We start from the raw sequence: 27,096 nt of genomic DNA, 5'->3' as shown, positions 1-27,096 counted from the left end.
AGGCAGCTCCTGTCACCCACACGGGAGACCTGGATGGAGCTCCTGACTCCTGGCCCAGCCCTGGCCATTGTGGCCATCTGGGGAGTGAACCGGGTGAAAGCTCTCTCTGTGTCTGTCACTCTTCTCTTCAAATAAATAAATAAATCTTTGTTTTAAGGTTTTTTTTTTTTTAATTTATCTGACATGTAGAATTATACACATACACAGAGAGGTCTTCCATCCACTGGTTCACTCCCCATATAGCCACGATGAAGCCAGGAACCAGGAAATTTTGCCAGGTCTCCCATGGGGCTGCAGGGGCCCAAGCACTTGGGCCATCTTCTATTGCATTCCCAGGCCATAAGCAGAGAGCTGGATCGGAAGTGGAGCAGCTAGGACATGAATTGGTGTCCATATGGGATGCCAGTGTTGCAGGTATAGCCAACTATGCCACAGCGCCGGCTCCAATAAATAAATCTTAAAAAGAAGAGAGAGAACAGTGGGGGCTGGGGAGTTCATGTCTCAAGGGGGCGTCCGGTTTTGCCAGACGGATCTGGAAGACTATGGTGCGCAGGTCGTACATCATCGCTGATGTTCAGGACACTGAGCCGTGCGCTCAGGAGGGAACGTCGGTGTTCTTGGTCACGTACATCTAACCACAACAGACGACTGTTCTTTTAAAGTCAACTGACGGCCGGCGCCGTGGCTTAACAGGCTAATCCTCTGCCTTGCGGCGCTGGCACACCAGGTTCTAGTCCCGGTTGGGGCGCCGGATTCTATCCCGGTTCCCCTCTTCCAGGCCAGCTCTCTGCTATGGCCTGGGAAGGCAGTGGAGGATGACCCAAGTCCTTGGGCCCTGCACCCACATGGGAGACCAGGAGAAGCACCTGGCTCCTGGCTTCGGATCAGCGAGATGCGCCGGCCGTAGTGGCCATTGGAGGGTGAACCAATGGCAAAAAGGAAGAGTTTCTCTCTGTCTCTCTCTCTCACTATCCACTCTGCCTGTCCAAAAAAAAAAAAAGTCAACTGACGCCGCAATATCCTAGAATCTAGAGGTCTCCAAGGGCATTTTACAAATGAGGACATCAAAGCTGAGACATGTCTGAAAAGACAGCCCCTACTCACGCGGGCGCACGTTCCTGCAGGGAGGGAGCCAGCACCCAGCCCCGGCACCCCCGCGACGCCTTCCCCTGCCCACGCGCTTGATTCCAGTAAAAGTGTAAGATGCTTCGCTCCCCACTGTTTTAAGTAGAGAACCAAAAACCACGCTCAAAAAGTAGAACAAACACTGCAGGACCCCCGTGTCACATTATGGCCGACAAGATGGAGAAGGTGGGAAATAAAGGCACCAGAAAGGAAAGAGAAGCAACAAGGAACCAGGAAGACAGAAAGGGTGAGCACAGGGCAGCCCGGCTGGCCTGCCCCGGGCCAGACGCGGGACAACGCAGGGCTGCCCTCCCCACCTGAGCAAGGACGAAAGAAAACACGAAACCTCAGCGAGATTTCAGGCAGCGTTCCGGGGTGGTCCGGGGAAGGGAGGCGCCGTCAGTGCCTGGCTCCCTGAGCCGGCCTCTCCAGGAGGAGCTGGCCATGGGCAGACCTGCAGGAAGGGCTCCCAGGCACAAGGAGCCACGGCTGCAGGTGACAGGGAAGGAGCAGCTGGGGTGTCCAGAAAAGATGGGGACCAGGGCTGGGGCACGGAGCAGGGTGGGGGGTGCCCTGGGCGAGGTGGTCCAGGCAGCTCAGGCCGTGGACAAGACTGGAAGGATGTGAGTTGATGCATGCTGGGAAGAAATGTCTCTGGACTGGAGAGTAGTGGGACTCACAGACATGCACAACACACCGAGGGCTGCACAGACACTGAGCCACTGACTAGGACGGGAGCCAAGGGGCGGTGGGGTTAGGGAGGTATCTAGGGGTGCAACAGGCAAGCTTCGTTGAGGGTGCGTTGGAGCTGAGGGAGGGGGAGCAATCCTGGCTGGCGACAACTCCCTGCTAAGGGGCAGACTGGAGAGAAACAGGTGGACTGAAAATGGGACAGGGTCAGACAGGGCAGAGCAAGCAACAGAAACCAGGGCACTGTCGCCAAGGGACGGTGTTCAAGGCCAGGGAGGAGAGCGGGCCGGGCCTGTACCCTTGAGCCCAGCCACACTTGGTGGATGAGGGGGAGGGAGCCTGTAGGGGAGTGGTGGGAATGCAGGCAGAAGCAAGCCTGAAACTGGATAGCACTGACCCCCCAGATACTGTGCTGCTCCCTATACATGCACACCTCGGATAGAAGTTAGTTTACAAGGTAGCACAATAAGAGATTAACAATAATAATAAAATACAATTATTGGAGTTACTGTAACAGGTATATGAATGTGGTCTCTTTCTTGCTCAAAATCTCTCACTGTACTATAGATCTTAGCAACCTTTGTGTAGGGTTTCCTGCCTTTCTTGAGGACTTTTACCTGTCCACTTAAAGGAGCCACCTTATAGCGTCTCAGCATAACTGACCGTGATCAGAATATGGTGCCGGCATCACAACACGCGCTTTGGGGCCGTTATTAAGTTAAACAAGGGTTCCTGGAGTGTGGCGCCGTGTAACAAGACAGCAGGCTGTTAGCCGAGAGGGCCCAGGGACGAGCCAGCGGCAGCATCCACCCTGAGCATGCTGCACTGAGGGATGACTGCTAGCCAGGGCGGCATAGACTGCACCATCTGAGGTCTCATCACGCGACTCAGAACAGAGTGCAATTTAAAATCTATCAAACGCTTACTTTCAGCTTGCCCACAAGATTTTCGCCCTGCTGTCAGCCACGGGAGGTGAAGCTGCAGAAAAGGTGGCAACTGTCATACCAGGTGGAGACACCACGTTCATTGATCACCCACCAGCCAGGGGCGCCTCCTGTCCGGACCACGCAGGGGCGGCATGCTTTTGTGGGGTTCCCGGCACAGGGCAGAGCCTGAGTCTAACCAGGAAAAAACAAGAGGCAAACCTAGGTTCCAGGAAATTCTTAAAAAATCAATGGCCTGGACTCCTCAAATATGTCAAAGGTCGTGAAAAACAAATAAGGACAGTTTGGGATTAAAGGAGACCCACGAGGCAATGACCCGGTGCCCACATGATCTGGGCCGGAGCTCGGATTTCTGTCACCACAAAGGTCATTTGGGAGATGCTCACAGTGTGACAGGTCTGGGGGTCCACGGTCTGGCAGGGACGCTGACGCCCCACCCCCACCCCGGCACACTCAAGTCTTCGGGTTGGGAGCATGGCGTCTACAAGGGACGCTCAGACAGTTCCGGGGGAAACCTGAAAACAACGAAGCAGATGCTAGTATCACGGGGACCGGGGGAGAGGGTGTGACAGGATTCTTTGCCCCATTTTTGCAACTTCAACGCAAGGCTGAAATCGTTTCAAAACATCAAGTGAAGAACCCGGCGCCTCCGGCTAACCTGCAGGAAGCGCTGACCTCTGAGGGCACAGCCCAGCGCCTGCTCCAGCAGGTGCCCACGGCTGGAGACTTGTGACCCCCTCGTCCCACTCAGAGTGAGGGGAACCCAGACGGGTCCGTGGCTGTCGTCTCTGCTCAGATCTAAGTGCAGTGTCCTGACCCTCTCGCTCTGCTCTGGGGGCTGTGGGAAGCCGCACATGGCGGGGGTGGGGGGGACTGTTTCCTAGTGGGGACAGGCCACGCTGGCAGGGTATTGCACATCCCGGAAAACAGGAGTGTGGCTGACAAGCATCTCCCGAGCTGGCCCCTCGCCGGGGTGCCCCTCACACACTCACGCCCTTCATCTGCAGAAAGGCCCCTGTAGGCCGGGGCAGCGCCACGATCCTGTGGCCCCGCAGAGGGCGGCAGAGCAGGCCTGGACTTGGACCGGAGCAGCCGCTTCCCCGGGAGCAGGGAAGTGGGGGGGGGGGCCCGAGCACAGGCCTCTCCCAACCCCCGAGTGGCCCAGAACAAGCTTCCGGGCGGCAGCCAGGGCCTGGACCAGCTCTCCCCAGCTGAGCTCTGTGGTTTGGGCACCTCGACGGCCATTTTCTCACCTGTAAAATCAGGCAGCACTGCCCCCGTCCAGGCAGGCTGTCCTAGGGGTGGACCGAGACCACACCGAGTGCCAGCCCTGGAGGACAAATGAAAGCCCGTGTCCCTCTCCCACTGGCCTCCCCTCCCTGACCGCCGACAGAGAAGGAAAGCCCCTCACAGCCTGCACGGCTCACTCCCCACCCCCACCCCGGCCTTCCTGGGTCGGAAGACAGCGCAGAGCCTGAAGGCCTGGCAGGACATGCCCCAGTGCCTAGCAGGACAGGGAAGCGGCGCAAATCACTCCTGCACGAACCCAGAGCAAGCCACAGGCCCAGACACACCAGGTGCTCTCGTCACAGGCAGAAGCCTGCCCCTCCCCCTCCCCGAGCTGCTCACGGCTACTTCACACTTGACACGGCAGCGTAGGAGTGTCCGTGTGCTGGGTGTACCTGCCTGCAGCACTCACCCTGTACTGGCCAGGCGCCCCAGCCCACAGCACCCAGAGGATGGTGATGGAGAAGCCACGGCAGCCGCTGCTCTGCAGTAGGTCACTGGCCCCGAGATACAAAGTCCTTTAGCCCCAGGCTGTTGGAGGCTGGGCTGCGGCCAAGGCCGAAATGGGGGAAGGGGCTCCCTGAGCAGCGTCCGCCCCCAGAAGCCCAGGGGCCCCGGCACTGGAGGCCAAGGTGGTTGAGGTAGGGAAGCAGCCAGAGAGGGAGGCCAGGCTTCTGTGTGGGCGTAGGACACGCTGCCCCGGCTCGGTCATTGTCACAGTCGCCCTGCCGTCTCCCCCAAAGCCCCACACACTGCCAGAGCAGGACGAGGCTCTGTGGAGACAGCCACGCAGGACACAGCCTGTGCCCAGAACACTGCCGCACTTCCTAGAACCTGCCAGGTCCAGCCCTACCGCCCTCCCCGACTGAAACCCAGGCCGGAAACTGAGGCCTTCCCAGGATCCACATCCGATGGGAGAGCCCCTACCGCAGGACAGCTGTGGGCCACGGCCACTCAGGGCCTGCGAGAGCCGAGCCTTGGCAGGTGGCGTGTGAGCAGCTCACTCGCTAGGGTGTGTGGCGTTTGGGGAGGGGGGAGGGCGGGCTGGGGTAGCCCAAAAGGAGGAGTTGAGGCCGGCGCTGCGGCTCACTAGGCTAATCCTCCGCCTTGCAGCGCCGGCACACCAGGTTCTAGTCCCGGTCAGGGCACCGATCCTGTCCCGGTTGCCCCTCTTCCAGGCCAGCTCTCTGCTGTGGCCAGGGAGTGCAGTGGAGGATGGCCCAAGTCCTTGGGCCCTGCACCCCATGGGAGACCAGGAGAAGTACCTGGCTCCTGCCATTGGATCAGCGCGGTGCGCCGGCCGCAGCGCGCTACCGCGGCGGCCATTGGAGGGTGAACCAACGGCAAAAGGAAGACCTTTCTCTCTGTCTCTCTCTCTCACTGTCCACTCTGCCTGTCAAAAAAAAAAAAAAAAAAAAAAGGAGGAGTTGAGTGGGCAGCTTCCCATTGCCCCAAACCTGCCCCTGCCCCTAAGGCTGAAGCAGGGAGAGGCACCTCCCTGGTCCAGAGCTGGTCCAGGCCCTGGCTGCTGCCCGGAAGCTTGTGCAGGTTGAGGTGGCAGCGGCAGAGCCACATGGGTAAAGATAACTGGGGGCCGAGGTTGAAACAGCGCCAAGCCAGGAGCCGAGGGCAGGAAGCAGGCCGCGGGCCCAGAATGCCCTCCTGCGAGGCCCAGGCTCCTGCCTCTGGCCACACAGCACGAGACTGAGCCCTGGCACCCTGCAGTGACCTGAGTGCCAGCCCCTTTACCCATGCCAGCACCTGTCCAGAAAGGGACTCTGGGCATGGACCTCCCAGTGGGCACTGCTCTGGGTGCATCTGTCCCCCACGACAGCACATGTGGGTGGGGCCCATGCTGTGTCTAGTGGGGGCAGGGGGATGATCAAGAAGTTCTACGGGCTGCACTTCCCAAGTTTGCTTTTTTTTTTTTTTTTTTTTTTTGACAGGCAGAGTGGACAGTGAGAGAGAGAGACAGAGAGAAAGGTCTTCCTTTGCCGTTGGTTCACCCTCCAATGGCCGCCGCGGTAGGTGCGCTGCGGCTGGCGCACCGCGCTGATCCGATGGCAGGAGCCAGGTGCTTCTCCTGGTCTCCCATGGGGTGCAGGGCCCAAGCACTTGGGCCATCCTCCACTGCACTCCCTGGCCACAGCAGAGAGCTGGCCTGGAAGAGGGGCAACCGGGACAGGATCGGTGCCCTGACCGGGACTAGAACCTGGTGTGCCGGCGCCGCAAGGCAGAGGATTAGCCTAGTGAGTCATGGCACCGGCCCATACAATGGGATTTTTTTTTTTTTTTTTTTTGACAGGCAGAGTGGATAGTGAGAGAGAGAGAGACAGAGAGAAAGGTTTTCCTTTTTGCTGTTGGTTCACCCTCCAATGGCCGCTGCGGCCGGCGCATCGTGCTGATGCGAAGCCAGGAGCTAGGTGCTTATCCTGGTCTCCCATGGGATGCAGGGCCCAAGCACTTGGGCCATCCTCCACTGCCTTCCCGGGCCATAGCAGAGAGCTGGCCTGGAAGAGGAGCAACCAGGACAGAATCCGGCGCCCCAACCGGGACTAGAACCCGGTGTGCCGGCGCCACAAGGCGGAGGATTAGCCTGTTAAGCCACGGCGCCGGCTCAAGTTTGCTCTTTTTAAGATTCATTTGAAAGGCAGAGAGATAGAGAGAGAAATCTTCCATCTGCTGGTTCACTCCCCAAATGGCTGCAATAGCCAGAGCTGGGCCAGCCAAAGCCAGGAGCCGGGAGCTCCATCTGGGTCTCTCATGTGGGTGGCAGGGATCCAAGCACTCGGGCCATCTTCCACTGATCTCCCAAGTGCATTAACAGGGAGCTGAATTGGAAGTGGAGCGGCCAGGATTTGAACCGGTACCCACATAGGATGCCAGTGTTGCAGGTAACAACTTAACTCACTGAAGCACCATGCTGGCCCCAAGCCCGGCTCTCTGGAAAGCCCTCAACTGCACCACTGAGCCGCAGCCATTTCCTGCTGGCCTGCACTGAGCTGCACCCCTTCCAGAAGGGAGGCCAAGAGCCTGGCAGCTCAGGCCAGTGCCTGCCTTGGGGACATCACGTTGCCTCTCTTGCAGCTGCTGCTACACAAGCGAAACTCCCCTGCCTGATCGGAGAGGGGGAAGCAGCGGGGAGGAGAAAAGCCACCCCCACCAGCCCAGGATCCCTCACCGTGGCTTCCTCTCCAGACCTGACAGCCCAGAGGCCCGGTGCTATTTTCTGCAAATGCCAGCTGACAGATTCCTTTTCTTGGCCTCTGGTTGTGCACACTCGAGGCAGGAGCTGGGACAGCTTTGCCTGTCACTCGGAATGCGTAAATAAGTCCTCGCAGCCAGGGCGCGCCCCAGGGAAGCAGGGCTGTCCACAGCACCTGTCCCTCCGCCGCCTGTCCGGACAGGCCACAGACGGTCCCCACTGTTCTCTTCGCTTCCATTTTCTCCCGCAGCAGGGAGTGCCAATTACCAGGTCAGCAAGAGGCAGGTAAAGGTCTGGACAACCACTCACCAGCTTGGCCTACGTGCCAGGCCCCACGCCGGCGGACAGGGACGCGGCGGTGGTGACCAGTGAATGGAGAGGGGCCTCCTCACCTGCCCAGGCCCTGCTGCACGTGCACTTGATCATGGAGCCCTCACCGCCCCTACCCTGCACCCTTTTTACAGAAAAGGAACCACAGCCAGGGGGACCAAGCGCACACCCAAGCTCACCATGGAGCCAGGTTTCAACCCAGCTGGTGTGTCTCCCTCCCGGGCAAGAGCTCTGGCCAGCCAGGACTCCCAGAGCCTTCACCCAATGAGAGGAATTCATGTGATGGGCGTGTGAAAATCGGAAACACGAGCCGAAAGTTGAACTCCTGATCAAAGCCACTTGTCCCTGGCCTGGACCCCTTAGGGTCGCCAGCGCACTGCACTGCCCATCAGAGCTGGTGGCCGTGGCAAGTAAGCCAGGGCAGCTTCAACTGGTTCAAAAAACTATCAAAATGTCCCCCGAAGTTCCACCACTTCAGACCTCCACTGAGGAGCAGACACACAGGGGATCTGGTCATCGGACCATCACCGGCGACTTTTGGCGCAGACAACGTGCCCTCAGCGGGAGCAGCCCCACTGGGGAGAAGGGCAGAGCAGCGTCTCCCAGCTGTGCAGCCAGCCACAGGCCCTGGGACGCTCCTGGGATCTGCACAGCTTCTGTCCCGAATCTCCCTGTTCTCACCCAGGGTCTCCCGGGCCTCACAGGGCCGTGATGGGCAGAAGGCTCCATGGAAGAGAAATGCAAGGCTCGTTTGGGGGACAGTCGGCGCGTGTGTCAGTCTGAAAGCCCAGCCCAGTCTGCCCTGCCCACCCCAGGCCCAAGTCCCAACCCCCTCCCCCCAGCAAATCCATCTCAGGCCTGAGGGGGAGAACGGAAGACCCCGGGAGCCTCCAAGTCCCCTTCTGCCCCGCCCCCCACTCTGTCCCTGCCAGCCACAGCAGCCTCCAGCAAAAGCAGGTCAGAACCAGGAAGAGTTCCTGGCAGAGGACATGGTGCTGGACATGATCGATGGGCTGCTCCACGCTGTCCTAAACGTGTCCAGTGGGCCCCAGGGCCGGCGGCCAACGGGGGCAGCTGAAAGCAGGACTTTGCCTGGCTCTCAGGCTGCAACAGCCCACATCAAAGCGCCCAGAGAGGACAGACCGCGGCTGAGATTTCTGGGTGGGGGGCAGAAGGGAAGACGTGAGACAATGCAGCCGACAGGAGGGAGGCAGCGTGGAGGCGCCTGCTGGGGCTCCAGCCTGCCAGTCGCTGGGCCTGGGGCCCTGGCGCGCTCAGCCCTGCGCAGAGCTGCAGCCATCAGCAGCCCCGCGTGGCTCCACAGCGCCATCCCACCCCGTCTGCCACCCCCATTCAAACACAGCAGCCAGGGGGAGGGTGGCCTGAGCCACTGGCGCCACACAGGTCTCTATGGGCAAGAGACAACGCAGACTACAGAGAAAGGAGGCGAGAGAGAGGGTCTTGAGGCCTGGCAGGAGTGGACAGGGCCCCTGGGCTGGAGGTGGCTGGTTGGTCCCAGCCTCTTTGGAAGGCAGTAGCAATTTCAGGGCCAACACTGCCCCCTGGTGCAGGGAGCTGCCACTGCTGACCAGGAGCCCTTGGTCAGTGTGGCAGGGAGAAGGGCAGGACTGTGATAAGGGGGCTCCCGCAGAAAGGCCAGCAGCCATGACTGCTCCACACCTGTCAGGGAGCCGCGGCTCAGGAACGCCTTCCTGGACACCTGACCTCCCGGCTGGGGCCCACGCACGTGCTGAGGCACAGCTGCCCCGTCCTTGCCACACCCACTGTCCAGAAGGCCTAGGGGCCTCAGCGAGGAGCAGCTCAGGCGACAGCGGCTCCTTAGCCTGTCCGTCTCCCGCACCAGACGCCGTGTGGACCTCGGCACAGGGTCCTCTGTCTACTCAGTCCCGTGCCGGCTCCCACAGCACAGGGCCTGACGCCAAGGAGACATGAATGTCTGGGGCGGGAATGAGCACTCCAGGTCACACACAGAGCAGTGTAAGGCCATGCAGACACATCCGGAAATGCCACAGAGCTGCTCCACAGCTGGCGGGCATCGCCACTCCCAAGAGCGCACAAGTGGCCCTGATGTGGCTGACAGCCCCACGCGGTGCAGACAGAACACAGGGAGGGCCCAGGTACGTCCCAGACGGAATGTTGGTGCCTCCCGCAAATCAGTCTGGTAAAACTTTGGCCCTGAACGTCCCCAGCCTGGTGTCTATTGTGACACTGTAACAGCACCCCCAGCGGTTCACACCCAGGAAAGCTGCGTCCCAGAGCTGAAGTGACAGAGGTTGACAGGCACAAAACACCCAATTAAAGCCAGGCTGGACCATGCTCTGCAGACCAAGCTGGCAGGTGCTCCTGGCAGCTCCCCGCCCTCCTCCCAGCAGCCCTACTCAGCGGGAGCCATGCAGGACCTGCTCCCACGCTCACAGGCCGCGGCGGTGGCTTCCAGAGCATGAGGCAGAGAGAGGGGAGGCAGCAGAGGAGGGAAGTGAACAGTGCCGGAGGCAGCACAGTGTGGCTGCACGAAGGCCTCCTGGGGAGGGGCTTTTCTCTCTCTCTCTCTTTTTTAAAGATTTATTTATTTGAAAAGCAGTGTTACAGAGAGGCAGAGGCAGAAGGAGAGAGAGGTCTTCCATCTGCTGGTTCACTCCCCAATTGGCCACAGCTGCTGGAGCTGTGCTGCTCTGAAGCCAGGATCCAGGAGCTTCTTCCAGGTCTGCCACGTGGGTCCAGGGGCCCACGGACTTGGGCCATCTTCCACTGCTTTCCCAGGCCATAGCAGAGAGCTGGATCAGAAATGGGGCAGCTGGGACTCGAACCAGCGCCCATATGGTATGCCGGCACTGCAGGCGGCGGCTTTACTTGCTATGCCACAGCGCCGGCCCCTGGGGAGGGTCTTAAAGGGCTAAGAAGGGAGGTGTGGGGAGGGAAGGGCCCAGGCGTGGGGGAGGCTGGCAGGGGGTGAAGGCACCGAGAGGAGCCCGGCAGACAGCCGGCGTGGACAGAGCGCACCTGCCCGGTGAGGAGCATGGCTGGATCCTCAGCGTCGGGGCTGCGCTGGGAAAGCCGGGGCAGGGAGACAGAGCGCTCCCATGGCAAGGGACCACTCAGGCGGGAAGGCTTCAGAGGAAGCCAGGTCTGAGCAGTGTGCAGCTTTTCATCACGGCCACGTGGCTCCTGAGACAAGCCACTCACGGAGGAGAGGCCCGGGTTTCCCCTCACGCTGCCCCCACTGGCCCCTGAGGTGACCCAGAGTGCGGCATGGCAGGGGAAGCGCACCTGTCGGTGTCTATGTGCCATCTTCTCAAGCCACAGGGCTCACTCACGGGGGCTCCACCCTAACAACCCCGATCCTCCCAAAGGCCTCCCCCTCTCCGTGACGCTATCAGAAGCCGTGGCAGACCTGACCCTTGACATCCAAATCAGCGTCAACTGTGGCCAGGAGGTAAAAGTAGAGGCAGAGGCCCTAATGCAAGCGGGAGATGAGAAGTGGAGCCAGGCAGGGTGGCAGGGATGCAGGGGGCGACCGGGTCAGGAAACAGGATGGGAAACTGACAGCATCTACAGCTACCAGGCCAAGAGGTAGCGGGAAGACGACACTGGGTTCCTGCTTCAAGGTAAATGGTGGCGCCACCACGAGCAATTAAAGACCACAGAGGCAGAGGTAGGTGCTGGCCCTGGGGAGATGGAGTTCAATGGGCGCTCTCCAGCCAGAGACAGATCTGGGAGTCCCCCAGCCCACTCAGAAGCAAAAGCAGGAGGCTGTGAAAACACCCACGGAGGAGGAGGCTGGAGCAGATGACACAAAGGGGACGGCCAGGGCCCAGCCAGAGCCACGGGAGAGTGTTGCCATGACAGCCGGAGGCTCCAAGGAAAACAGCTGACCAGTGGCCGAGCAGCCCAGCGGGAGGGCTCCGCTGTTGCGGGGGTGCGGGGGGGGGGGTGCGGGGGGTGCGGATGAGAACAGAGGGAGCTGAGAAGTGAGGAAGTCTCCAATTCAATTCCCCAAAGTTTGGACAGAAAGTTTCGGGAAGAAGAGCAAGGCAGGTGAGACCAAGGGCACTGGGCTGAAGGAAGGAGTTGTTTCCTAAATGAAAACCACACAGGTCCAACAAGACGCAGCGCGCACACAACTATCCCTTCCAGAACCCTGCAGAAACACCGGTGAGGAACACCGGGAAGGAAAGGCGACAGCAGCGGATGAGGGCAGCCAAGCAAACCCTGGACGGGTGGTCATGACCGAGGGGACGGCCCGCCAAGCAAGCCTTTGGAGCTGCACACTCCACAGGCCCAGGACCCCGCGGGCCAGGTGCCCCTGCCCCCCAGTGGAGGGAGGCTGGCGGCAGACAGAAGCCTGCTTCAAATCTGTGGGAGTCAGTGCCCAGGCGCCTCACCCCCTCCCACGCAGTCAGGGCACCTGCCCCGTCCCCAGAGGAGCAGCGGTGGCCGCAAGCACACACGGCCCTGCAGCTGCTGGTGCCCTCACAGCTCGCTGAGGCCAGGTAACCTCCAGGGTCTACATGCTGCTGCCCGAGGGCACACTGCTGGGATGAGTCAGGCCAGGGCCATACACAGAGCGGGGTGGGGATGGGGGTGAGTGAACAGAAGAATGGAGTGGCGACCCCTCGGCCCCACGGAGCCGTTACCAGGCTCCCGCCAGGCAGCAGTCCAGCGGGTCCCTCTCAGAAGCCAGCCCAGGGCACGAGTCTCCTCCACCAGCCGGAGCCCCGGCCCACAGCTGTGCTCAGCTCAGACGTGTCCCTGGCCTTGTGCCCTTCGTCAGAGTGACGCTCGGCTGCCCATCAGCAGATATTTGAGGAATAGGCCAGGAAACCCACCCACACTGGACGTTTTGTAGAAAGGAGACCAAGGAGCAAAGCAGGACAGAGGGCAGGCGCCCTTAGAGAGCCTGCAACGAACCTCCAGAGAAACCCGCGCAGCCGCAGCCAGAAGTCGGGGCGGCAGCTATTTTAAAACGACGACAGGAAAGAGCTCTAGGAAATTAAAAATAGGGTGCAGAAACTTCCACACATGATCAATTACGAGGCAGCCAGGAAGTCACCCAGAAAGACCAGCACGTGGGAAACAGGAGGGAAGATGAGAAAGCGAGAGACGCAGGCCAGCGAGTGCAGCATCTCACTGCCTGGGGCCCCAGAAAGAGAGCAGACAGCCAGAGGGGAGCGCTTTGCCCAGGAAGGCTCCTGGGATGGACGCGACTGCACGATGCGGGAGCTCCAGGGTCCAGCACAGTGCTGAAGCACTGGGGTGACATCAAACAATAGAAACGTGTCATACTCTTTCCGTTTGGGAGGTCAGAAATTCAACAGCAGCCCAATGGACCACGATCCAGGTTGCCGTGGCCGAGCTCCCTCCGGGGGCCTGGGGAGCATCCGCTCCTCGCCTCTTGCAGCTTCTGTGGCTGCTGGGACTCCCTGGCTTGTGGCCGCACCCCTCCAGTCTCTGCCTTCCCCTCAAACAACAGCTGTGGTGATATTCAGGGCCCACCTGCAGAACCCAGGACGATCTCCCACGCCAAGGTCCTCAGTCATGGCTGCGACGGCCCTTATCCCTTCCAGGGTCGCGCACCAGGGATTGGCGCCATCTTGCAGCCGCCCTCGTTCCTGAGGACAGCAGGCAGCCTGCAGCAGTGCTCCACAGCAGCGTGACCCCAGCTAAGGGCTTCGGATGCCGGAGGAGAAGCCTGGGAAAGCCTGGATTCTCCACCAAGCATGGAGTACAATGCACATATTTTCACGCGTGCTTGGCCTGGAAAAGTCTATCACTCATTAGTCCGTTTGCCTGGGAAGCTCCAGGACCGACACGAACGAGACAAAGCAGGACACGAGCCAAGGAGGGGGCCACGGGGCCCAGGCCCTGCACTCAGCACAGGGCACTCTCGGGGATGGCAGGGGTCCCTGGCCACACCCGGTGCAGCAGGCCAGGAGAGCTCCAGGCCTGGCGGCCCCCAGACAGGAGGCAAGTGTTTAACAGATGGAAGGTGGGAGACCTGGTGCTGCTCAAAACGGAGAGGAGAGGGCAGGGTGCAGTCTGCCTGGGGATGGAGAGTGAGGCCAGCATCACTTCTGGGAATGTACGGAAACACCTGCCGCATCTCTGGATGTGAATATCGCCTCGATCTTAGCAACGCAAAGTCCGGAAGTGCACGGAAACCAAAATGGCTTAGATACCCACGCTGGGAGGACCAGGAGGGAAAGCGCGGGCTGCCGACTCCTCCTGGGCAGCCAGAGTGGAACCCTACCAGGAACAGCAGGCCGAGCAGCCAGGACAGCAAGGCGCTGTTGCTGGACGAGTCACGGGGAGGGTGGCTGGGACGGGGACTGCACAGTCGGACCTTCAGAGTGTCCCCATGCACGATTTTGATAAAATAAAAGTTAACTTAGAAAAGGAAGCCACACTCCATATTCCCCTGTGGTTCTTCCTAATCCCATTCCTGGTCCTTTCCCCTCTTCTGCCCAGGGCCGACCACAGCCCAGAGTTGCGGGAGACGCTTCCTGGTGTTCGGTTTTCCTGGCTAGAAGCTGGTGTTACTCATAACCACGTACCTCTGTTTTGATTTTTTGTATAAATGATAGTTTATCTCTCATCTAACCTATTTTATCTATCCTCCTATCTATCTATCTGTGAGACAGAGACAGCTCCCATCTACTTACTTATTCATTCCCAAATGTCCCAAGTGGCCAGCGATGGGCTGGAGCTGGGCGTTCAATCCAGGCCTCCCACGTGGGTGGCAGGAACCCAAACACAGGAGCCATCACCACTGCCTCCCAGAGTCTGCGTCAGCAGAGAGCCGGACAGGAGCCAGAGCCGGGAATTGAACCAAGGCGCTCCGTGTGGGACACAGTCACCTTAACCGCATCTTGACTGCTAGACTAAGCAGCTGCCCCCATATAATCATTTGAATTCATTGTTTTATCCAATACAATATTTTAAATCTATCCACATTGATACAAGTAGATCTAGTCCATTCATTTTAATGGCTGAATAGCATATCATACACACAGACCACAGTCTACCCTTGCCCAAATGAGGACCACTACTGACCAAATATTTACACCCCTCTCAAATTCCTGTGGTTGAAATCCTGACTCCCAAGGGGATGGTGTCGGGGGGTGAAGCCTTTTGGAAGGTGATCAGGTCATGGCACAGAGCCCTCCTGAGTGGGATTTTTTTTTTTTTTTTTTTGAAAGACAGTTATAGAGAAAGGTACAGAGGCCTTCCATTCTGTTGACTCACTCCCCAAATGACCGCTACGGCCAGAGCTGAGCTGATCTGGAGCCAGGAGCTTCTTCCAGGTTTTCCACATGGGTGCAGGGGCCCAAGCACTTGGGCCATCTTCTACTGCTTTCTTAGGCCACAGCAGAGAGCTGGATCAGAAGTGGAGCAGCCAGGACTCAAACCAGTGTCCATATGGGATGCCGGCACTGCAGGCTGGGGCTTTAACCCGCTGCGCCACAGTGCAGGCCCCGGGATGAGTGTCTATCAAAGAGACTCCACAGAGCTGCTCCACCCTGGGATCTGTGAACGTGGAAGTGACCCTCACCACTCAGTCCTGGACTTCCGGCCTCCAGAGCTGTGAGAAATAAGGCTCTGTGGGACTGTGTGAGAGCTGCCCGAGCAGATACCAATCTGTAGCTGGGAAGATCTGCACGGGGTGACAGGTCCGTGGAATTCGTTAGACCATTTACTCCAACTCTGTGTATATTTAAAAAGAGTCCTAATAAAAAGTCAAACAGGTGCCGTGGTAAGATGACCCTTGGGATGCCCACATCTAGTATCAGAGTGCCCGGGTCAAGCCCAGCTCCGCCTCTGACTCCAACTTCTTGCTAACGCAGGTCCTGGGAGGCAGCAGGTGACGGCTCAGTTGGGTCCCTGCCACTCACATGGGAGACTAGGATTAATTCCCTGGCTCCTGCACTGGCCTGGCTGTTGTGGGCATTTGGGGAGTGGGCCAGATGACAAATTCTCTCTGCCTTTCAAATAAAGTGAAAAATAAATTTTATAATTTAAAAAAAGTAAAAAAAAAAAAACAAAAAAACAAAAAACTTAAAAACAAAATACCCTGACGCCATACACAAAGTGTACAAGAATCCCTGTAAAACATATGCCTAGAACTGTAGCTTCTGGATCAAATGTTCTAATGTCAATATTGCCAAATACCTCTCTAAAGTAGCTGTGAAACAGGACAGACACAGGACTCCATCAAGCCCTTCCTGACCTGACACATATCCAGCTCCAGCTCCAAATGAACCAATAACAAGGAGGGTTCAGATCTGACCCCGAAAGATGCCCTACTGCCCTGCTAGGTGCCCCCCCAGCCTGCACGGATGCCCAGAATAGCCTGATGTGACCAACACGTGACCTTCCTGGGGCAGTGGGGGTGAGCAACAGCGCCAATGACAGCAGGTCTGTGCAAAAGAAACAGCAGCACTTGCACAGAGCACCAGGCCAATGCAAACTGAAGTGCTGTGTGCTGCGAGGGACGAGCGAGAACTCCAGGTCGAGCTCCACATGCCAAGGGCGGACCCCTTGCCTCCACGTGGAACCCCCGCCCACCGTGCTTTGCATTCAAGCACAAACTCCAATAAACCTTGTCTGGGTTGCACGCTGGCCTCTTGTCAATTGCTGTTTGCAAGTGAACCCAATAATTGCTACAGGCACCACGAGTGCCTGCGAACTCCTATTACCCCATTGCTTTACAAACTCTTTTACTGTGACTTTGCTCCTATCAACCTTATGGGTATAAACAGGTATCTTCTTTTAACTTTCAGTTTCCTGTATCAGTGAAGTTGGATATCTTCTCATGATGGTGGACTTATTTTTATGTTTTCTCTTTTGTAAATTGCCTGTTCATATAATTGTCCCATTTTCCTGCTAGGCTGTTTGTCTTTCTTTACATACTTGAGACAAGAATCCACTCGGCATTAGGTATGTTTAGCAAGTCATAGGAAGAGGGAGGGGAGGAGCGAGGAGGGAAGGAGAGGATGAAGAAGTGAGGGAAGAATAAGAGATGGAACAAGTCCAGGGGGAGGCCCTGAGACTCAGGTGAAAGACTGGCCTTGAGCTTAGACGAAGAGCTCCTGCTTCTCTGAGGCCAAAGCGCCCAGACTGTCCGGGACAGTTTCAACTGCAAAATATCCTGCTGTCTGGCCACAGGTGGCTGCGAGGCAGCGCTGCCAGGGACCCAGGCGTCACCTGATGCTCTGACTCAGCAAGGCCTGAAGTAACTGAAGCTGCCTCTCCCTCACTCATCTGCACTGAGACACACAGACGTCGCTTTCCAAGGGGCACAACCAAAGAGCAAAGCCACAGCCTGAGAGCCCGCTGCAGCCGGCAAGGCCTCCAGTCCACACCCACACCCTCCCTGCTTGTTGGCTGCAGCTGCTCCAAGGACCAGGGCTGCTGTGTTCAGGCTGTGCCAGAGGTGGCTCAGACTAAACCCTAAGGGAAATGTGTGCCAGTCCAATCAGCGAAACACAGATTAGAAAAGGCAGGGGCACCCACGGAACTGGCTGGTCCAGGTGCAGAGGCCCTGCTGGAAGAGGAGCCTGTGGACCGACTTATTGTACGCGAGCGTCTGGGACGTCTGCTGCGATTACCTCACCTTGGAGAAGGGAAGCAAAGCAGTCTTCAGTCCGTATTTTGGCATCTACCTACAGAATGCTGCCTTAATATTCTTTCTTTAGAAGAAAAAGCAAAAGTGAGACACACTGGGGGTGAGATACTAAGTTTAGTTTGGGGGCCGGCGTTATGGTGTAGTGGGTAAAAGCCACTGCCTACAACACTGGCATCCTATATGTGCACCAGTTCAAGTCCCGGCTGCTCCATTTCCAATCCAGCTCCCTGCTAATGTGCCTGGGAAAGCAGCGGCAGAAGGCCCAAGGGCTTGGGACCCTGCACCCACGTGGGGGACCCAGAAGTAGTCAAGCTCCTGGCTTCTGACTTCAGCCTGGCTCAGCCCCAACTATTGCAGCCATTTGGGGAGTGAAGCAGCAAACAGAAGACCAACCTCTCTCTCTCTCTCTGTAACTCTGCCTTTCAAATAAATGAAATAAATCTTTAAAAAGAAAACGTTGTAGTTTGTGATGTGCCAGGACTCAGAGATGTGCAGCCATCACAACCTTCCAGGGAAATGGGGGCAGCAAAGCGGCTGCTTCCTCCTCCTCCCCGACCCTGAGCTTCCCCAGGGAGAAAGAGCTAAGGGCAAGGGCTGCTGGGGTTAGCAAATTGAAATGAAAACTACTCAGCTAAAACCTGAATTTCTGATGAACAGCAATTTAAACTTACATTTGAAAGTAAACTTCATATAATATTTGGGGTACAGTTATGCTACAGAACTATTTGTTGTTTATTTTATTTTATTTTTATTTATTTATTTTATTTATTTAGTTAGTTAGTTACAAGTTCTGAGCTGTGAAGACAGCTGTAGATGCTGTAGGCACTCAGTATTGGCTCCCACCCCTGCCCCCCTCCCCCCACCCCTGTTGTTTATTTGATTTTAAGTTTAACTGAGAATCCTGTGATAATCTGGAAACCCTAATGGGTCAGCAACACCCTTGACCGGGACTTCTGGGCCTTGGGCACTCCCCCACCTGGGATTCCCGTGCCAACCCCACTCTCCCCTGTGCGAGCATTTTTCTCCCTCCTGAAATGCCACCACGACTTCAGTAAAGAGAACTTTATAAAGCTCTATAAACCCAAGGACAGAGCACATGGGAGAGGAGAGGACGCTGATGCAATTGTGAAAGCTGGAATGAACCCAAAAGCTCGGGCCTCCACCTCCTGCTGGTCCCTGCTGGGAACGCTGGACGCTGGGCCCCTCCATGCCCATCTGGAGACCACCCCTGTGCAGGCCGACTCCCTGCAGAGGGGAAACACAAGTCTCAACACCGGGGGTGTGTGTGTGTGTGAGGGCCTGGGGACGCTGCTGACAGCAGGCGGGGTTGAGTGGCTGCACATCCTGCCCCTCCTCCCATGCAGCTCCCAGGAGAGAGGACCTCTGTGTGTGGACGCTGAGTTCCCCCAGCACACAGCCCACCCACATCGCTGACTGTGAAACTCTGGGTCCCCCGGGCCACTTCTGAGTCCCACACTGGCCACCAGGTGCAGGCAAAGATCACTGGGCAGATTCATTCAAAGGAGAGAGGAACAGCAGCAGAAAAAACAACTGGGAGGAAACCGGCCTTGAGAGAAGCAAACTTAGAGAAACAAACACGGCGTCGACACCTGCAGAGGAATCCGCTGAGGCAACAGGACACATGACGCGCCCTTACAAAGAACCATCAGGCAGCAAACACAGCCTGGGAAATTAAAAATATGATTGGAAAAAAAACTAATAGAAGGGGTGCAAGGTCAGATCAAAGAAACCTAGAAACTGAAGCAAAAAGACAAAGAAATGGAAGAGAAACAAGGAGGAGGAGAAACTCAGGAGCCGAATAACCTGAAAGCAGTGAAACCAAAGGGAAGAAACAAACTCTTAGAAGGAAGCCCCAGGCAAGAACCCAGCGAGAGCCCTCAGAGCAGAAGGGCCCGGCCACACCAGGGCCTGCCGTAACTGACGCTCCCAGGAAGAGGGCGCGAGCAGGGGCTAAGAGAGAGGATGCGAAGAACCAGGAGTGCGAAAGCACTGGGGTTTCTCAGCAACTTGAGAGGAAAAGCTCAAAGCAATCCTTCAACCTCTCCAGCTGAACTATGGCTCAGAGATGAAGGTGAGACCCCGGTGGAGCAGGGCGATGCACTGTCCTGGGGAGCTGCTGGGGTGTGTTCCCCAGGGGCCCCCACAGCGGAGGGGCAAAGGGGGCCCCCGAGAGTTCCACCAGGGCAGCAGCTGTCTGGGTGCCGACCTCCATGGCTGGGCACCCTGCAGTCCAGGGGAGCGGAAGGAAATGAAGCCATGGTTCTTATGATGAGACCCCGAGTGGTGACGGCCAGAAGGTGAACCTGATCCCCAGAGACCACTACGCGGAAGGTGCTGAAATCCTCCCGCTGACCGCAGTCCTAGTCCTAGACTGACGCCCACAGGCTTCTCTCCAGTGAGATCAGAGGCCGGACAACGGCCGCCTCTGGGGAAGACAGGCGGGTAAAGTTATCGTCCAGCGTTCGCCCTTTTGTCCCACATACGTGAGTATCTGCTCAAATGAATGAGTAAAGCACTACTGTGGAAAGTATCCTCCACTTTCAGGAAGCCATCCCTGGTTTCCCACCACCGCGGCCCCAGCAAGCTGCGAGTCTTCCCCCAGGCCTGGGCGCGGGAGCTTCAGTTACCCACAGTCAACTGTGGTCCAAAAATATTAAGTGAAAAATCCCAGGAATACAGTTCCTCCGTTTTAAAGGGTGTGCCGCTCTGAGTGGCCCGGTGCTGCCCTGCCTGAGACACGGGCCACCCAGCCGGACACACTACCCGCCTGTCACTGAGGAATGTCCAGGTTATCAGACTCTGCCACGCGACTGCGATGCTTCCGTTCAGGGAACGCTCCACGACACGCGAGTGGCGGGGCTACACGCTTGGGTGTGCTGAAGAACAGCCATGTGAGTTCACAAGGAAAGAACAGAACTCGTGCTGGGGTCGCCAAGACCCATGCTAAGAAAGGGTCCTCCCTGTGAAACTGTGAAAGAAAAGGAAACGCGAGCCAGTTTTGCTGCCACAGCTCGAACTGCAGAAGTCAGGGCTGTGGAACCTCATGTCTCCCTTGCCCTCTGCAGGCAGGCAGTGTCACCTCCCAGCGACATGAGAGGAAGGGCAAGTGCAGTGCAAGGAGCTACTCTGAGAGACCACGCGCACATAACTTACTGCGTTGTACTGTGCCACTGTTCTACTGCTGCTGTTAATCTCTTAGCATGCCTGGTTTGTAAATTAAATTTTACTGGAGCTGGCATTGTGGCACAGTGTGTCAAGCCATCACTTGTTGATACCAGCATCCCACATAGGAGCACCAGTTCAAGTCCCAGCTGCTCCACTTCTGATCCAGCTCCCTGCTAATGCACCTGAGAAAGCAGCAGCAGATGGCACAAGTGCTCGGCCCCTGCCACCCACACGGGCGATCCAGATGGAGTTCAAGTTCCTGGCTCCTGGCCTTGGCTTGGGCCAACCTGGGTCCATTGCAGTCAACTGGGGAGTGAACTAGCAGATGAAGGATCTCTCTCTTTTCATCTCTCCGTGCCATTCTTTCAAGTTAATATATCTTTAAAAAAAATTACACTTTGTCATAGGTATATACATCTGGAAAACAGGACGGGGCATCCACTGAGGATCTCGGAGCGCACTGCCCAGGACAAGGAAGGCCGCCTGGACGACCAGCTCATCACTGTTCCATAAACTGGGTACAGGTAACTCGCTCCAGGAGCGCTGGAACGCAACTTCTGGCTCACTTAATTCTTGCCACAAGCCCTTGGGACATGAACAACACTCGTGCTGGTAAGAAAGGGACACTCGGAAGGCCCCACAAGGATGAGCAGGCCCATCCACCTCCATGCTCTGTTTCCTGGCTCAGTGCCTGGCTCACAGCATGAATGCTAAGATCTTGAACAAAATCCAAACAAAACTGAATTGGAATTAAAATTTTCTAGCAGAGATGGGGTAGAGTGTGCTGAGAGGCAGGCAGCGCCCCCACCCAGCTGGCACAGGCCAGGGCAGGTGGTCACAGAATAATTAGGAGATAAATATAACAAACGCAGCAAAGTTTCCTTATTCAGTCAGTGTCTTTCAGCCTGCAGGGTCAGGTCTGTGTTTTTAACAGCTTTACTGAGATACACTTCATAGTTCACGCACTTAAAATACAATTCCATGGTTAGTGCAGTCATAGATAATACATACCCAACACCACCATCAACTTTTCTTTCAAAAATGTATTTATCTGAAAGGCAGAGAGAGACAGAGACAGAGATCTTCCACTCACCGGTTCACGCCCCCAAGGCCTGAAACTGCCAGAGCTGGGCCAGGCTGAAACCAGGAGCCTAGAACTGCATCTGGGCCTCCCACGTGGGCAGGAGGGGCCCACGAACCTTCCAAGGCATGCGTCCACAGGAAGCTGGGCCAGAAGTGGAGCAGGACTGGCACCCAGGCATTCCAAACACACGCCTACAACTTTAGAAGACTTTCCCTTCCCGCGGCCATCACCCTGCACCCCCATAGCTGCTCCAGCCCCAGGCAACCAATCTATCCACCACACATTTGCCTATTCTGGACATTTCCTATAAATAGAATCATAAGTTACATGGGTTTTGGGGACTGGCTTCTTTGACTTAGCACATTGATTTCAAGGTTCTTCCACGGTGTCGCATGTATATCTCAATGCTAATTAAAACCCCATCATGAGGCTGAAATTCTGGCGTAGCGGGTAAAGCCATCACCTACAGTGCCAGCATCCCATATGGGCGCTGGTTTGAGTCCCACTTCCAATCCAGCTCTCTGCTGTGGCCTGGGAAAGCAGTAGAAGATGGCCAAGCTCTTTGGGCCACCTGCACCTGCGTGAGAGACCCAGAAGAAGCTCCTGGCTTCTGGCTTTGGATCAGCCAAGCTCTGGCTGTTGTGGCCATTTAGGGAGTGAACCAGAAGATGGAAGACCTCTCTCTCTCTCTCTCTCTCTCTGCCTCTCTGTAACTCTGCCTTTCAAATAAACAAACGAATCTTTAAAAAAAAAAAAAAAAAAAGACAGCCCTCCATGGGGCTTCTTTTGAATCAACCAACATGGCTCAAAATTTTTCAGAAAGAGAACAATACTGCCTCCGTGCTGTTGTGCAGCTGGGCCCGCGGAAGCTGTGTCTGTACTGAACACACACACACCTTTTTCTTGTCATTAGTCCTTAAACAGCATCGCTGTTTACACTCAGCATTTACCTCGGGTATTACAAAGACTCTGGAGATGATTATGAGTAAACAGGAGGGAGGGTGTGTGGGTTCTAAGTAAATACTGGGCCATTCTATATCAGGGACTTGAGCATCCACGGGGGATCCTGGAACTAATTCCTCGTAGACACCAGGAGCGATTGCACAAGTGATTCTTGTACATTGATCTCGGCTCTGCACTCTCGCGAGCTCGTTTATTAGTTCTAATAGATTTTTAGTGGCTTCCCTGGGTTTTTCTATACAAGATCATGTCAGCTGCAAATAAAGCTACTTTTGCTTCCCCCTCTCCACGCTGGATGCCTCTTAGAGCATCCTCGTCCCCAGCTCCCTGATGACGATGACAGTGACAGGTTTGCATCTGGAGACAGCAGCTGTCCACCACGAGGACGGCAGAGCTGTCACTGCCCACATGCCCTCTGTGAACGGATGCTTCCACCCTCCCAGGGAGGGCTCCTGCTCTGTGACTCCTACACACCTCCCTGCGTCCCCTGGCTCTGCCCTGCTCTGTGCCCAGGGAAGCTGACCCCTGTGGAAGGAGGCACCCGGGCTCCCTTGCTGGCCGACTTCTCACAGGTTCTGCCAACGGGAGTCCTGGGCAGGAGAGAGAACATGGGGCATCTTCCCTCCTCTTTGCCAGCTTTGGTGCCACTGCGCGGGCTGGGTCTGCATCTTGGCTCCACAGGGTGTTCTGGCCTCCACGGCTTCAACCCTCTCCAGTCTCGGGAGGAAGCACCTAGTGGTAGTAACAGCTTTCACCTGCACCTAAGCCCTGGGTGCCTGAACTTCCCTTGCTGGGTGCCGTGACTTGTCCTGGCTGGCTAACCTAGAGTCTCAGAAACAACGTGCAGTCCTCAACCTCCGCTGGCCAGCGTCCGCTGCTGCTCTGCTAGACCCACACCCAAACCACCCACACAAGTAGGCCCCGAGGAACCCAGCTCAGGGGGAAACTTGGACTCCTGGGCAAACTGACTACCAGAGTGGCCTATCCATGAGCCAAGGAGACAGTGAGAGCGTTCAATGGCGAAGTGCTTCAGTTCCTGGGGGAACACAGCAAGCAGCAACACCGATGGGACCCGACCTGGACAATGGTGGCTGCTCTTCTCTCACCCTCTTCTTTCTTTCTTTCTTTTTTTTTTTTTTTTTTTTTGATAGGCAGAGTTAGACAGTGAGAGAGAGAAAGAGACAGAGAGAAATGTTTTCCTTTTCCATTGGTTCACCCCCCAAATGGCCGCCACAGCTGGCGCGCTGAGGCTGGCATGCTGTGCTGATCCAAAGCCAGGAGCTGGATGCTTCCTCCTCACTTGGGCCATCCTCCACTGCCCTCCCGGGCCACAGCAGAGAGCTGGACTGGAAGAGGAGCAACCGGGACAGAATCCGGCACCCCAACCGGGACTAGAACCCGGGGTGCCGGCATCACAGGCGGAGGACTAGCCAAGTGAGCTGCAGCACCGGCCTCTCTCCCTATTCTTGACCCCCAGAAGAACACACCTCTGTGGATCCTTGCTCTAATCTTTCCTCCTATGCCTTGGAATCCAGTACAACAACCGGGCCAGAGGCCGCCTGAGACAGAGTTCTAGGCATCCACTCTTGCTGATTTTGTCATAACAGCCCAGTGGCAAAGTGATCTCATTTGCATGAGCTTGCCACTGAGCGACAGCCGCTGCATCATATGCCTGTCACCTCGTGGGCTCGTCAGACGCATGGACAGCAGCTATTATGTGAACAAGAGAGCAAGATGGGACAAACAGCTTGCTCACAGCTCAAAGGTCAACACCATGCAGCCCCCCAACTGCCCATGATGCCAAGCGGTGCCTCGGTCACTGCCACTGCGGGCAGCCTGTCCAGCTCAGTCTCGCTCTGGCGGTTCCCCCTCGCCCCTGCCTGCCAACCTCCGTGCCCCTCTTCAACCGTCCCTCTCGCCCTGGCCCTCCCAACCCTATGATCACCGAGTGAGGGGACCTCTTCCTCCAGCCACAACAGTGTCACACCTGTGTCCCTCCCTGCTCTGACCACAGAGCTCCCCTCTCGGGCAAGCTGTGAAACCACAGTCACACGGCCCATCCCATGGGGGCGGAGCCTGACGTGGCACCAACTGAGTCCCCCGGGTGGCTCTGGGACACTGCAGAACAGACAAGTGAGCGCCACTCCCCCTTCCCAAGCCGCATGCCCTGGGAACAGGAGAGAAGCACCTGCCAGGAGCCGGCAACACAACCACGCAGGCCTCCTCTGGCCACCATCAGCGGGCAGTGTTTATCTGAACGTATCAATTTCTCTTCAAGGGTGACAGATGGGATGGCTGAAACCACCGGAAGGGGCATCCCAGCCGAGAACCTCAGAGCACAGGGGAAATGGTTCTGGGGTCTGACGGAGCCCCAGGCAGGGGTCAGTCCACCTTCCCTGTCCGGCCCGCCCCAACCCGGAAGGGGAAAGGGCGCCTCCTCAGCACCCCGCCCCCTTCTCCACTGGAAGAAACAGGGCTCATCTGATAACAGTCATTAAAACGATAATAGTTCATAATAGCTGAGTGCTAGGCCCTGCACCGGGCACCACCCCGCTCATTTGCCAACGCCCGTGAGGCCAGTGTCACTGCACCTGCCAGTTCTATTGGGCTGCGACTTAGAGCCATCATCACGTGGAACCAGATGATCCCAGCGCCCGGCGTTAATCCTCTCACTGGCTGCTAACAGGCCCTGCCCAGTGGGCAGCGCGGGCATGCTCTTCCTCCACAGACGAGGAGGTCAGGGCCCACCTCCTGCCCTCGGTCCCAGCATCGTGAGACCCTCACGGTTCTCCCCTGCACCACTCTCTGGCCCTGCTCAGGTGACTCACGGGCAGGGAATGATTTCAGGAAAGCCGTCAGCAGCTGGAGATTTGGAAGGATCAAGGGAAAAGCCGTGGTCCCCGCCCTCAGGAGACAGAAATTCTAATGAGAGGAAAAGGCGGACATGAATAGGGAAAACCATGACCAAGCGAGAGGCAGAGCTTGGCGGGAGACAGGGGCTGCGAAGCGGCAGGGGGTGGGGCCGGCAACGCGAGGAAAAGCAGTAGTTTTGCAGTACAAGGACTCAGGTTCAAATGCTGGCTCTGCCACCACCCAGTTAGATGCCCTTGGGAAATTCGCTCTACCCTATGGATCTGTTAGTCTATCTGCAGAATAGACGTGCCCACTCCCTGGCACAGGGAGCTGACAAAGAGGGGACACTTCAGAATGTCCCTTCAGCTTCCTCGACTGTAAGCCATGCCACACGTCCACAGGATGATGGTCAGAGCCGTTGGGTGTTTATTAAGCACTATTGCCAATAACACACCTAAGGCACAGAGGATTATGTACGACATGGCTCTGTCCTCAAGAAACCTACTATGTGGGGAGGAGACAAGACAGCCCACTAGAAACATCGTGACTACGAAACCCCCCGCATGTGCAAAGGGCCAGCAAAGGGAGCAGAGCAGCAGCTGGGCTCTGTCCCCGGAAGGCTCCTCTCCCTCCTGAAGACAGGTGTCCCCTAGCGCCAGAGAAAAGTCTTAGACACTGAATCCCTCCCGGGGGCACTAGGGAGAAGTGGCAGCTTCCTCACCGACCGCCGACCTCGGGGAGCGTGGGACAAAGCAGCAGGAAATCTAATGGAAGCACAGTGTCCACGTCACCATCAGCCCCACCTGCAAGTGTGCGCACAAGCACACGCGCACATACACACACACGCAGTTTCTCCTTCTCCTGGAACTGTTATCCCTCGGCCAGGCGGCGAGTAGGGCCTGTTTGCCATTAAAGATAAAGAACCAGAGGCCATTTGGGAGCCTTATCAATTTCTCCTCCCCTGAGCGGAGGGAAGGTTCTCTTCTGAGCAAACGGGAGATGTGCCCTCCGCGCGGTCTGAGTGGTGAGTCGCACGCTTTCCCCCGCTGCTGCCTCAGAACCGCACTTCCTGCTGGTCCTAGTTCTCCACGTGCCCAGATTTCAACAGGAAAGCTGGGCCTTCCAGTTCCCCAGCTCTGGGACACTGAGACTGGGACTGAGACCACAGCTCCCCCCGATGACTGGCAACACAGTCGCCACGGCACAAATCCTGCGTGGTCCAAGCCCAGGGCAGAATCTGTTTTCTCAGTCCAGTGGAGTCCACCCATCCCTGACCGTAACTCTCCTCATGAGAGATGACCCTGGAGCGTGACCTGGTGCAACTGCCCCTGGATTCCCGTCCTCTAAGGGCCTGTTCCCAGAATCCCTGTTCTCTCCTTCCCGCAACACTAGCAGGCTGCCAAGTCCCCGAGGGAAGAGTGACGTGACATCCCGTGTGCACCCCACCCAGGACGCTGCCTGGAGGCCACGAGTTACACTGGGGGAAGCGACTTCTCTGACCAGTGTAAGGTTTCAGGAGGGGTTCCCGCCTCCCTGGTTCCTGGGAGTTAGGCCTCTTAGTGTGGCAGGTGGGCTGTAGACCCCAGGGAAGCCTGGCTGCTCCCGAGGCCGGGATCCCCCAAGCTGGGCCCACAGCCCGCTACCTGTTCATACTGAACTCCAGGTTAAGCCCCTGCCAATGCTTCCCACAACTGCCCCTCCCTTGCAGCTCAGAGGAGAGAGGCTCCGGCTCGGCGTGGGCCTGGAGCAGAACTGATGAAGAAAACACACAGGTCACAGGCCAGCCGGA

General features: G+C 57.1%; 1 protein-coding gene across 8 annotated transcripts in view; it reads right to left on the bottom strand.

Moving 5' to 3' along the window:
- Window positions 1-27,096, bottom strand: part of PC (pyruvate carboxylase) — a 101,880-nt gene that overhangs the window by 20,490 nt on the left and 54,294 nt on the right. Inside the window, exon 1 of one of the 8 annotated variants that reach the window (XM_062195764.1) lies at window positions 4,459-4,668. The exons of 6 other annotated variants lie outside the window; for them this stretch is intronic. The gene's annotated coding sequence lies outside the window, so the exon portion shown is untranslated. Of the gene's footprint in view, window positions 1-2,741; window positions 2,764-4,458; window positions 4,669-27,096 lie in introns of those variants that run through there. One more of the 8 variants, XM_062195770.1, reaches the window with a different exon arrangement.

Source organism: Lepus europaeus, chromosome 7 (genome assembly GCF_033115175.1).
Source record: "Lepus europaeus isolate LE1 chromosome 7, mLepTim1.pri, whole genome shotgun sequence".
In the NCBI taxonomy this organism is placed as follows: Eukaryota; Metazoa; Chordata; class Mammalia; order Lagomorpha; family Leporidae; genus Lepus; species Lepus europaeus.
The sequence above is the reverse complement of the archived record's forward strand: the minus strand, read 5'-3'. Positions and strand labels throughout refer to the sequence as shown.